This window comes from Salmo salar, chromosome 09, assembly GCF_965601325.2.
Source record: "Salmo salar chromosome 09, fSalSal1, whole genome shotgun sequence".
Classification (NCBI taxonomy): Eukaryota; Metazoa; Chordata; class Actinopteri; order Salmoniformes; family Salmonidae; genus Salmo; species Salmo salar.
Window position 1 is genome coordinate 50868635 of NC_138299.1, and position 10545 is coordinate 50879179.

Genomic DNA, 10545 nt, shown 5'->3' on the forward strand with positions numbered 1-10545 from the left:
TTTGATGCTGATAGGTTTATTATGGGGGAAGGCCTGTCAGTCAGTGGCTATTTGATGCTGATTGGTTTATTATGGGGGGAAGGCCTGTCAGTCAGTGGTTATTTGATGCTGATTGGTTTATTATGGGGGAAGGCCTGTCAGTCAGTGGCTATTTGACGCTGATTGGTTTATTATGGGGGAAGGCCTGTCAGTCAGTGGCAATTTGATGCTGCTAGGGTTATTATCGGGGAAGGCCTGTCAGTCAGTGGCTTTTTGATGCTGATAGGTTTATTATGGGGGAAGGCCAGTCAGTCAGTGGCTATTTGATGCGTATCTGTTTATTATGGGGGAAGGCCTGTCAGTCAGTGGCTATTCAATGCTGATAGGTGTATTATGAGGGAAGGCCTGTCAGTCAGTGGCTATTTGATGCTGATAGGTTTATTATGGGGGAAGGCATGTCAGTCAGTGGCTATTTGATGCTGATAGGTTTATTATGGTGGAAGGCCTGTCAGTCAGTGGCTATTTGATGCGTATCTGTTTATTATGGGGGAAGGCCTGTCAGTCAGTGGCTATTTGATGCTGATAGGTTTATTATGGGGGAAGGCCTGTTAGTCAGTGGCTATTTGATGCTGATAGGTTTGTTATGGGTGAAGGCCTGTCAGTCAGTGGCTATTTGATGCTGATAGGTTTATTATGGGGGAAGTCCTGTCAGTCAGTGGCTATTTGATGCTTATCTGTTTATTATGGGGGAAGGCCTGTCAGTCAGTGGCTATTTGATGCTTATCTGTTTATTATGGGGGAAGGCCTGTCAGTCAGTGGCTATTTGATGCTGATAGGTTTATTATGGGGGAAGGCCTGTCAGTCAGTGGCTATTTGATGCGTATCTGTTTATTATGGGGGAAGGCCTGTCAGTCAGTGGCAATTTGATGCTGATAGGTTTATTATGGGGGAAGGCCTGTCAGTCAGTGGCTATTTGATGAGTATCTGTTTATTATGCGGGAAGGCCTGTCAGTCAGTGGCTATTTGATGCGTATCTGTTTATTATGGGGGAAGGCCTGTCAGTCAGTGGCTATTTAATGCTGATAGATTTATTATGGTGGAAGGCCTGTCAGTCAGTGGGTATTTGATGCTCATAGGTTTATTATGGGGGAAGGCCTGTCAGTCAGTGGCTATTTGATGCTGAAAGGTGTATTATGGGGGAAGGCCTGTCAGTCAGTGGTTATTTGATGCTGATAGGTTTATTATGGGGGAAGGCCTGTCAGTCAGTGGCTATTTGATGCTGATTGGTTTATTATGGGGGGAAGGCCTGTCAGTCAGTGGTTATTTGATGCTGATTGGTTTATTATGGGGGAAGGCCTGTCAGTCAGTGGCTATTTGATGCTGATTGGTTTATTATGGGGGAAGGCCTGTCAGTCAGTGGCTATTTGACGCTGATTGGTTTATTATGGGGGAAGGCCTGTCAGTCAGTGGCTATTTGACGCTGATAGGTTTATTATGGGGGAAGGCCTGTCAGTCAGTGGCTATTTGACGCTGATAGGTTTATTATGGGGGAAGGCCTGTCAGTCAGTGGCTTTTTGATGCTGATAGGTTTATTATGGGGGAAGGCCAGTCAGTCAGTGGCTATTTGATGCGTATCTGTTAATTATGGGGGAAGGCCTGTCAGTCAGTGGCTATTTGATGCTGATAGGTTTATTATGGGGGAAGGCCTGTTAGTCAGTGGCTATTTGATGTGTACCTGTTTATTATGGGGGAAGGCCTGTCAGTCAGTGGCTATTTGATGCTGATAGGTTTATTATGGGGGAAGGCCTGTCAGTCAGTGGCTATTTGATGCTGATAGGTTTATTTTGGGGGAAGGCCAGTCAGTCAGTGGTTATTTGATGCTGATAGGTTTATTATGGGGGAAGGCCTGTTAGTCAGTGGCTATTTGATGCGTATCTGTTTATTATGGGGGAAGGCCTGTCAGTCAGTGGCAATTTGATGCTGATAGGTTTATTATGGGGGAAGGCCTGTCAGTCAGTGGCTATTTGATGAGTATCTGTTTATTATGCGGGAAGGCCTGTCAGTCAGCGGCTATTTGATGCGTATCTGTTTATTATGGGGGAAGGCCTGTCAGTCAGTGGCTATTGGATGCTGATCTTTTTATTATGGGGGAAGGCCTGTCAGTCAGTGGCTATTTGATGCTGCTAGGTTTATTATGGGGAAAGGCCTGTCAGTCAGTGGCTATTTGATGCTGATAGGTTTATTATGGGGGAAGGCCTGTCAGTCAGTGGCTATTTGATGCTGATAGGTTTATTATGGGGGAAGTCCTGTCAGTCAGTGGCTATTTGATGCGTATCTGTTTATTATGGGGGAAGGCCTGTCAGTCAGTGGCTATTTGATGCTGATAGATTTATTATGGTGGAAGGCCTGTCAGTCAGTGGCTATTTGATGCTGATAGGTTTATTATGGGGGAAGGCCTGTCAGTCAGTGGCTATTTGATGCTGAAAGGTTTATTATGGGGGAAGGCCTGTCAGTCAGTGGCTATTTGATGCGTTTCTGTTTATTATGGGGGATGGCCTGTCAGTCAGTGGCTATTGGATGCTGATTTTTTATCATGGGGGAAGGCCTGTCAGTCAGTGGCTATTTGAGGCTGCTAGGTTTATTATGGGGAAAGGCCTGTCAGTCAGTGGCTATTTGATGCTGATAGGTTTATTATTGGGAAGGCATGTCAGTCAGTGGCTATTTGATGCTGATAGGTCTATTATGGGGGACGGCCTGTCAGTCAGTGGCTTTTGGATGCTGATTTTTTTATTTTGGGGGAAGGCTTGTCAGTCAGTGGCTATTTGATGCAGATAGGTTTATTATGGGGGAAGGCCTGTTAGTCAGTGGCTATTTGATGCGTACCTGTTTATTATGGGGGAAGGCCTGTCAGTCAGTGGCTATTTGATGCTGATAGGTTTATTATGGGGGAAGGACTGTCAGTCAGTGGATTTTTTGATGGTGATAGGTTTATTATGGGGAAGGCCTGTCAGTCAGTGGCTATTGGTTGCTGATTTTTTATTATGGGGGAAGGCCTGTCAGTCAGTGGCTATTTGATGCTGATAGGTTTATTATGGGGGAAGGCCTGTCAGTCAGTGGCTATTTGATGCCGATAGGTGTATTATGGTGGAAGTCCTTTCAGTCAGTGGCTATTTGATGCGTATCTGTTTATTATTGGGGAAGGCCTGTCAGTCAGTAGCTATTTGATGCTGATAGGTTTATTATGGGGGAAGGCCTGTCAGTCAGTGGCTATTTGATGCTGATATGTTTATTATGGGGGAAGGTCTGTCAGTCAGTGGCTATTTGATGCTGATAGGTTTGTTATGGGTGAAGGCCTGTCAGTCAGTGGCTATTTGATGCTGATAGGTTTATTATGGGGGAAGTCCTGTCAGTCAGTGGCTATTTGATGCGTATCTGTTTATTATGGGGGAAGGCCTGTTAGTAAGTGGCTATTTGATGCATACCTGTTTATTATGGGGGAAGGCCTGTCAGTGAGTGGCTATTTGATGCTGATAGGTTTATTATGGGGGAAGGCCTGTCAGTCAGTGGCTATTTGATGCTGATAGGTTTATTTTGGGCGAAGGCCTGTCAGTCAGTGGCTATTTGATGCGTATCTGTTTATTATGGGGGAAGGCCTGTCAGTCAGTGGCTATTTGATGCTGATAGGTATATTATGGGGGAAGGGCTGTTAGTCAGTGGCTATTTGATGCGTATCTGTTTATTATGGGGAAGGCCTGTCAGTCAGTGGCTATTTCATGCTGATAGGTTTATTATGGGGGAAGGCCTGTCAGTCAGTGGCTATTTTATGCGTATCTGTTTATTATGGGGGAAGGCCTGTCAGTCAGTGGCTATTGGATGCTGATTTTTTTATTATGGGGGAAGGCCTGTCAGTCAGTGGCTATTTGATGCTGCTAGGTTTATTATGGGGAAAGGCCTGTCAGTCAGTGGCTATTTGATGCTGATAGGTTTATTATGGGGGAAGGCAAGTCAGTCAGTGGCTATTCGATGCTTATAGGTTTATTATGGGGGCAGGCCTGTCAGTCAGTGGTTATTTGATGCGTATCTGTTTATTATGGAGGAAGGACTGTCAGTCAGTGGCTATTTGATGCTGATAGGTTTATTATGGGGGAAGGCCTGTCAGTCAGTGGCTATTTGATGTGTATCTGTTTATTATGGGGGAAGGCCTGTCAGTCAGTGGCTATTTGATGCGTTTCTGTTTATTATGGGGGAAGGCCTGTCAGTCAGTGGCTATTTGATGCGTACCTGTTTATTATGGGGGAAGGCCTGTCAGTCAGTGGCTATTTGATGCTGATAGGTTTATTATGGGGGAAGGCCTGTCAATCAGTGGCTATTTGATGCTGATAGGTGTATTATGGGGGAAGTCCTTTCAGTCAGTGGCTATTTGATGCTGATAGGTTTATTATGGGGGAAGGCCTGTCAGTCAGTGGCTATTTGATGCTCATAGGTTTATTATGGGGGAAGGCCTGTCAGTCAGTGGTTTTTTGATGGTGATAGGTTTATTATGGGGAAGGCCTGTCAGTCAGTGGCTATTGGTTGCTGATTTTTTATTATGGGGGAAGGAATGTCAGTCAGTGGCTATTTGATGCTGATAGGTTTATTATGGGGGAAGGCCTGTCAGTCAGTGGCTATTTGATGCTGATAGGTGTATTATGGTGGAAGTCCTTTCAATCAGTGGCTATTTGATGCTGATAGGTTTATTATGGGGGATGGCCTGTCAGTCAGTTGCTATTTGATGCGTATCTGTTTATTATGGGGGAAGGCCTGTCAGTCAGTAGCTATTTGATGCTGATAGGTTTATTATGGGGAAGGCCTGTCAGTCAGTGGCTATTTGATGCTGATATGTTTATTATGGGGGAAGGTCTGTCAGTCAGTGGCTATTTGATGCTGATAGGTTTGTTATGGGTGAAGGCCTGTCAGTCAGTGGCTATTTGATGCTGATACGTTTATTATTGGGGAAGTCCTTTCAGTCAGTGGCTATTTGATGCGTATCTGTTTATTATGGGGGAAGGCCTGTTAGTAAGTGGCTATTTGATGCGTACCTGTTTATTATGGGGGAAGGCCAGTCAGTCAGTGGCTATTTGATGCTGATAGGTTTATTATGGGGGAAGGCCTGTCAGTCAGTGGCTATTTGATGCGTATCTGTTTATTATGGGGGAAGGCCTGTCAGTCAGTGGCTATTTGATGCTGATAGGTTTATTATGGGGGAAGGCCTGTCAGTCAGTGGCTATTTCATGCGTATCTGTTTATTATGGTGGAAGGCCTGTCAGTCAGTGGCTATTGGATGCTGATTTTTTCAATTATGGGGGAAGGCCTGTCAGTCAGTGGCTATTTGATGCTGCTAGGTTTATTATGGGGAAAGGCCTGTCAGTCAGTGGCTATTTGATGCTGATAGGTTTATTATGGGGGAAGGCAAGTCAGTCAGTGGCTATTTGATGCTGATAGGTTTATTATGGGGGAAGGCCTGTCAGTCAGTGGTTATTTGATGCGTATCTGTTTATTATGGAGGAAGGACTGTCAGTCAGTGGCTATTTGATGCTGATAGGTTTATTATGGGGGAAGGCCTGTCAGTCAGTGGCTATTTGATGTGTATCTGTTTATTATGGGGGAAGGCCTGTCAGTCAGTGGCTATTTGATGAGTTTCTGTTTATTATGGGGGAAGACCTGTCAGTCAGTGGCTATTGGAGGCTGATTTTTTATTATGGGGGAAGGCCTGTTAGTCAGTGGCTATTTGATGCGTATCTGTTTATTATGGGGGAAGGTCTGTCAGTCAGTGGCTATTTGATGCTGATATGTTTATTATGGAGGAAGGCCTGTCAGTCAGTGGCTATTTGATGCGTATCTGTTTATTATGGGGGAAGGCCTGTCAGTCAGTGGCTATTTGATGCTGATAGATTTATTATGGTGGAAGGCCTGTCAGTCAGTGGCTATTTGATGCTGATAGGTTTATTATGGGGGAAGGCCTGTCAGTCAGTGGCTATTTGATGCTGAAAGGTTTATTATGGGGGAAGGCCTGTCAGTCAGTGGCTATTTGATGCGTTTCTGTTTATTATGGGGGATGGCCTGTCAGTCAGTGGCTATTGGATGCTGATTTTTTATCATGGGGGAAGGCCTGTCAGTCAGTGGCTATTTGAGGCTGCTAGGTTTATTATGGGGAAAGGCCTGTCAGTCAGTGGCTATTTGATGCTGATAGGTTTATTATTGGGAAGGCATGTCAGTCAGTGGCTATTTGATGCTGATAGGTCTATTATGGGGGACGGCCTGTCAGTCAGTGGCTTTTGGATGCTGATTTTTTTATTTTGGGGGAAGGCTTGTCAGTCAGTGGCTATTTGATGCAGATAGGTTTATTATGGGGGAAGGCCTGTTAGTCAGTGGCTATTTGATGCGTACCTGTTTATTATGGGGGAAGGCCTGTCAGTCAGTGGCTATTTGATGCTGATAGGTTTATTATGGGGGAAGGACTGTCAGTCAGTGGATTTTTTGATGGTGATAGGTTTATTATGGGGAAGGCCTGTCAGTCAGTGGCTATTGGTTGCTGATTTTTTATTATGGGGGAAGGCCTGTCAGTCAGTGGCTATTTGATGCTGATAGGTTTATTATGGGGGAAGGCCTGTCAGTCAGTGGCTATTTGATGCCGATAGGTGTATTATGGTGGAAGTCCTTTCAGTCAGTGGCTATTTGATGCGTATCTGTTTATTATTGGGGAAGGCCTGTCAGTCAGTAGCTATTTGATGCTGATAGGTTTATTATGGGGGAAGGCCTGTCAGTCAGTGGCTATTTGATGCTGATATGTTTATTATGGGGGAAGGTCTGTCAGTCAGTGGCTATTTGATGCTGATAGGTTTGTTATGGGTGAAGGCCTGTCAGTCAGTGGCTATTTGATGCTGATAGGTTTATTATGGGGGAAGTCCTGTCAGTCAGTGGCTATTTGATGCGTATCTGTTTATTATGGGGGAAGGCCTGTTAGTAAGTGGCTATTTGATGCATACCTGTTTATTATGGGGGAAGGCCTGTCAGTGAGTGGCTATTTGATGCTGATAGGTTTATTATGGGGGAAGGCCTGTCAGTCAGTGGCTATTTGATGCTGATAGGTTTATTTTGGGCGAAGGCCTGTCAGTCAGTGGCTATTTGATGCGTATCTGTTTATTATGGGGGAAGGCCTGTCAGTCAGTGGCTATTTGATGCTGATAGGTATATTATGGGGGAAGGGCTGTTAGTCAGTGGCTATTTGATGCGTATCTGTTTATTATGGGGAAGGCCTGTCAGTCAGTGGCTATTTCATGCTGATAGGTTTATTATGGGGGAAGGCCTGTCAGTCAGTGGCTATTTTATGCGTATCTGTTTATTATGGGGGAAGGCCTGTCAGTCAGTGGCTATTGGATGCTGATTTTTTTATTATGGGGGAAGGCCTGTCAGTCAGTGGCTATTTGATGCTGCTAGGTTTATTATGGGGAAAGGCCTGTCAGTCAGTGGCTATTTGATGCTGATAGGTTTATTATGGGGGAAGGCAAGTCAGTCAGTGGCTATTCGATGCTTATAGGTTTATTATGGGGGCAGGCCTGTCAGTCAGTGGTTATTTGATGCGTATCTGTTTATTATGGAGGAAGGACTGTCAGTCAGTGGCTATTTGATGCTGATAGGTTTATTATGGGGGAAGGCCTGTCAGTCAGTGGCTATTTGATGTGTATCTGTTTATTATGGGGGAAGGCCTGTCAGTCAGTGGCTATTTGATGCGTTTCTGTTTATTATGGGGGAAGGCCTGTCAGTCAGTGGCTATTTGATGCGTACCTGTTTATTATGGGGTAAGGCCTGTCAGTCAGTGGCTATTTGATGCTGATAGGTTTATTATGGGGGAAGGCCTGTCAATCAGTGGCTATTTGATGCTGATAGGTGTATTATGGGGGAAGTCCTTTCAGTCAGTGGCTATTTGATGCTGATAGGTTTATTATGGGGGAAGGCCTGTCAGTCAGTGGCTATTTGATGCTCATAGGTTTATTATGGGGGAAGGCCTGTCAGTCAGTGGTTTTTTGATGGTGATAGGTTTATTATGGGGAAGGCCTGTCAGTCAGTGGCTATTGGTTGCTGATTTTTTATTATGGGGGAAGGAATGTCAGTCAGTGGCTATTTGATGCTGATAGGTTTATTATGGGGGAAGGCCTGTCAGTCAGTGGCTATTTGATGCTGATAGGTGTATTATGGTGGAAGTCCTTTCAATCAGTGGCTATTTGATGCTGATAGGTTTATTATGGGGGATGGCCTGTCAGTCAGTTGCTATTTGATGCGTATCTGTTTATTATGGGGGAAGGCCTGTCAGTCAGTAGCTATTTGATGCTGATAGGTTTATTATGGGGAAGGCCTGTCAGTCAGTGGCTATTTGATGCTGATATGTTTATTATGGGGGAAGGTCTGTCAGTCAGTGGCTATTTGATGCTGATAGGTTTGTTATGGGTGAAGGCCTGTCAGTCAGTGGCTATTTGATGCTGATACGTTTATTATTGGGGAAGTCCTTTCAGTCAGTGGCTATTTGATGCGTATCTGTTTATTATGGGGGAAGGCCTGTTAGTAAGTGGCTATTTGATGCGTACCTGTTTATTATGGGGGAAGGCCAGTCAGTCAGTGGCTATTTGATGCTGATAGGTTTATTATGGGGGAAGGCCTGTCAGTCAGTGGCTATTTGATGCGTATCTGTTTATTATGGGGGAAGGCCTGTCAGTCAGTGGCTATTTGATGCTGATAGGTTTATTATGGGGGAAGGCCTGTCAGTCAGTGGCTATTTCATGCGTATCTGTTTATTATGGTGGAAGGCCTGTCAGTCAGTGGCTATTGGATGCTGATTTTTTCAATTATGGGGGAAGGCCTGTCAGTCAGTGGCTATTTGATGCTGCTAGGTTTATTATGGGGAAAGGCCTGTCAGTCAGTGGCTATTTGATGCTGATAGGTTTATTATGGGGGAAGGCAAGTCAGTCAGTGGCTATTTGATGCTGATAGGTTTATTATGGGGGAAGGCCTGTCAGTCAGTGGTTATTTGATGCGTATCTGTTTATTATGGAGGAAGGACTGTCAGTCAGTGGCTATTTGATGCTGATAGGTTTATTATGGGGGAAGGCCTGTCAGTCAGTGGCTATTTGATGTGTATCTGTTTATTATGGGGGAAGGCCTGTCAGTCAGTGGCTATTTGATGAGTTTCTGTTTATTATGGGGGAAGACCTGTCAGTCAGTGGCTATTGGAGGCTGATTTTTTATTATGGGGGAAGGCCTGTTAGTCAGTGGCTATTTGATGCGTATCTGTTTATTATGGGGGAAGGTCTGTCAGTCAGTGGCTATTTGATGCTGATATGTTTATTATGGAGGAAGGCCTGTCAGTCAGTGGCTATTTGATGCGTATCTGTTTATTATGGGGGAAGGCCTGTCAGTCAGTGGCTATTTGATGCTGATAGGTTTATTATGGGGGAAGGCAAGTCAGTCAGTGGCTATTTGATGCTGATAGGTTTATTATGGGGGAAGGACTGTCAGTCAGTGGCTATTTGATGCTGATAGGTTTATTATGGGGGAAGGCCTGTCAGTCAGTGGCTATTTGATGCGTATCTGTTTATTATGGGGGAAGGCCTGTCAGTCAGTGGCTATTTGATGCGTTTCTGTTTATTATGGGGGAAGGCCTGTCAGTCAGTGGCTATTGGATGCTGATTTTTTATTATGGGGGAAGGCCTGTCAGTCAGTGGCTATTTGATGCTGATAGGTTTATTATGGGGGAAGGCCTGTCAGTCAGTGGCTATTTGATGCTGATATGTTTATTATGGGGGAAGGTCTGTCAGTCAGTGGCTATTTGATGCTGATAGGTTTGTTATGGGTGAAGGCCTGTCAGTCAGTGGCTATTTGATGCTGATACGTTTATTATTGGGGAAGTCCTGTCAGTCAGTGGCTATTTGATGCGTATCTGTTTATTATGGGGGAAGGCCTGTTAGTAAGTGGCTATTTGATGCGTACCTGTTTATTATGGGGGAAGGCCAGTCAGTCAGTGGCTATTTGATGCTGATAGGTTTATTATGGGGGAAGGCCTGTCAGTCAGTGGCTATTTGATGCGTATCTGTTTATTATGGGGGAAGGCCTGTCAGTCAGTGGCTATTTGATGCTGATAGGTTTATTATGGGGGAAGGCCTGTCAGTCAGTGGCTATTTCATGCGTATCTGTTTATTATGGTGGAAGGCCTGTCAGTCAGTGGCTATTGGATGCTGATTTTTTCAATTATGGGGGAAGGCCTGTCAGTCAGTGGCTATTTGATGCTGCTAGGTTTATTATGGGGAAAGGCCTGTCAGTCAGTGGCTATTTGATGCTGATAGGTTTATTATGGGGGAAGGCAAGTCAGTCAGTGGCTATTTGATGCTGATAGGTTTATTATGGGGGAAGGCCTGTCAGTCAGTGGTTATTTGATGCGTATCTGTTTATTATGGAGGAAGGACTGTCAGTCAGTGGCTATTTGATGCTGATAGGTTTATTATGGGGGAAGGCCTGTCAGTCAGTGGCTATTTGATG